Source organism: Rhincodon typus, chromosome 50 (genome assembly GCF_021869965.1).
Source record: "Rhincodon typus isolate 14 chromosome 50, sRhiTyp1.1, whole genome shotgun sequence".
NCBI classification, from domain to species: domain Eukaryota; kingdom Metazoa; phylum Chordata; class Chondrichthyes; order Orectolobiformes; family Rhincodontidae; genus Rhincodon; species Rhincodon typus.
In genome coordinates, this window is record NC_063381.1 from 3,395,088 (window position 1) to 3,398,163 (window position 3,076).

Sequence of the window (3,076 nt, forward strand, 5' to 3'; positions counted from 1 at the left end):
ACTAACTCATTTGGTGAATTTCAGTTATTGGTCTTCTGATGTACTTACCTGAGTGAATTGAGCATGTTAGTCAAAACAGCATTAAAAATTAAGTCATTTGTTGATGTTGAGATTTTTAATTTCTGAAGTGCTTGTATCGCTGAATAAGCATGTTAGTCTAACCAACATTAAAACTTGAGTCATTTGGTGAAGTTCTTATTTTGGCCTTCTGAAGTGCTTACCTCACTCGAATATGCATGTTACTGAAAACAACATCAAAAGTTGAGTCATTTGGTGAAGTCGAAATTCTTCACTTCTGAAGTGCTTATTTCAATGGAAGAAACCTGGTAGTCAATCCAACATCAGAAGTTGAGTCATTTAGTTAAGTGCAGATTTTGGTCTTCTGAAGTACTTATCTCACTGAAATAAGCATGTAGTCAGAACAGCATAAAAAGTTGAGTGTCTTGTTGAAGTTGAGATTTTGGTCTTCTGCTCTGCTTCTATCGCTGAAATAAGCACGTTAGTCAAAACAACATCAAAAGTTGTGTCATTTGGTGAAGTTGAGATTTTCATCTTCTGAAGTGCTTATCTCAATGAAATAAGCATCTCATTCAAACCAACATCAAAATCCATCTCATTTGGCGAAGTTCTGATATTGGTCTTCTGACGTGGTTCTCTGAGTGAAATAAGCATTTTAGTCAAAACAGCATCAAAAATTAAGTCATTTTTGACGTTGAGATTTTGACTTCTGCACTGCTTATCTCACTCAAAGAAGCACGTTAGCCTAACCAACATCAAAACTGGAGTCAATTGATTGAAGTTCAGATTTTGGTCTTCTGAAGTGCTTATCTGAGTGAAATAAGCATGTTAGTCAAAACAGCATAAAAAATTAAGTCATTTGGTGAAGGTGAGATTTTTGACCTCTGATGTGCTTATATCACTGAAATAAGCATTTTAGTCATACCAGCACCAAAAGTTGAGTGTTTTGGTGAAGTTGCGATTTTGATCTTCTGATATGCTTACCTAACTGAAATAAGCACCGTGGTCAAAACAAGATCAAAATTGAGTCATTTAGTGAAATTCAGATTTATGTCTACTGAAGTGCTGAGCTCGCTGAAATATGCATTTTAATTCCACCAGCATCAAAAATTAAGTCATTTGGTGAAGTTGAGATTTTTGCCGTCAGAAGTGCTTAAAAGGCTGAAATAAGCATGTTAGTCAAATCAACATCAAAAATTCAGTCATTTGGTGCATTTCAGAGTTTTTTCTTCTGATTTGCTTATCTCGCTGAAAGACGCATTTTAGTCCAAACATCGTTAAAAATTAAATCATTTGGTGAAGTTGAGATTTTTGACTTCTGAAGTCCTTGTCTCATTCAAATAAGCATGTTAGTCTAAACAACATTAAAAATTGAGTCATTTGGAGAAGTTCAGATTTTTGTCTTCTCAAGTGCTGAACTCGCTGAAATAAGCACGTCAGTCAAAACAACATGAAAAGTTGAGTCATTTGGTGAAGTTTAGATTTTCATCCCTGAAGTACTTACCTCATGAAATCAGCGTGTCATTCAAACCAACATCAAAAACTAACATTTTTGGTGAAGTGAGATATTGATCTTCTGAAGTGGTTATCTGAGTGAAATAAGCATACAAGTCAAAACAGCATCAAAAATTAAGTCAGATGGTGAAGTTGAGGTTTTTAATTCCTGAAGTGCTTATCTCACAGAAATAAGCATTTTAGTCCAACCAGCGTCCAAAGTTAGGTCCTTTGGTGAAGTTGAGATTTTTGACCTCTGAAATGCTCATCTCACTCAAATAATCTTGTCAGTCAAAGCAACATTAAAACTTGAGTCATTTTGTGAAGTTCAGATTTTGATTTTCTGAAGTGCTTATCTGAGTGAAATAAGCATGTTCGTCAAGACAGCATCAACATTGAAGTCATTTGGTGAAGTTGAGATTTTTAACTTCTGAAGTGCTTATCTCCCTGAAATACGCATTTTAGACAAATCAGCATCGAAAGTTAGGTCCTTTCGTGAACTTGAGATTGTAGACATGCCTATCTCGCTGAAATATGCATTTTAGTCAAACCAGCATCCACAATTGATTGTCTTGGTGAAATTGAGATTTTGGTCTTCTGATATGCTTATCTCGTTGAATTAAGCAAGTTCGACAAAACAACATCAAAAGTTGAGTCATTTGGTGAAGGTGAGATTTTGATTTTCTGAAGAACTTAACTCGCTGAAATAAGCATGTCAGTCAAACGAACATAAAAAATTGTGTCATTTGTTGAAGTTCAGATTTTTAGCTTCTGAGGTGCTTAACTCGGTGAAATAAGCATTTTAATTTAACCAGCATCAAAAGTTAGGTCATCTGCTGAAGGTGAGATTTTAGTCCTCTGATATGCGTATCCCGCTGAAATAAGCACGTTATTCAAAACAATATCAAAAGTTGAGTCATTTGGTGAAGTTCAGACTTATGATTTCTGAAGTGCTGATCTCTCTGCAATAAGCATGTTAGTCAAACAAACATCAGAACTTGAGTCGTTTGGTTAAGGTGAGATTTTGGTCTACTGAAGATCTGAACTCGCTGAAGTAAGCATTTTATTCCAACCAGCATCAAAAGTTGAGTCATTTGGTGAAGGTGAGATTTTTGAATTATGAAGTGCTTATCTCAGTCAAATGAGCATCTTTGTCAAACAAACATCAGAACTTGAGTCGTTTGGTGAAGGTGAGATTTTGGTCTACTGAAGATCTTAACTCACTGAAATAAGCATTTTTGTCCAACCAGCATCAAAAATTATGTTCTTTGGTGAAGGTGAGATTTTCATCTTCAGATATGCTTATCTCACTGAAGTAAGCACGTTCGTCAAAACAACATCAAAAATTAAGTTATTTGGTGAAGTTCAGATTTTTGACTTCTGAAGTGCTTATCTCATTCAAATCAGCATGTTAGTCTAACCAACATCAAAACTTGAGTCATTTGATGAAGTCGAGATTCTACACTTCTGAAGTGCTTATTTCATTGGCGGAAGCCTGTTAGCTAATCCAACATCAAAAATTTGTTTCATTTAGTGACGTTCAGATTGTGGTCTTCTTAAGTAC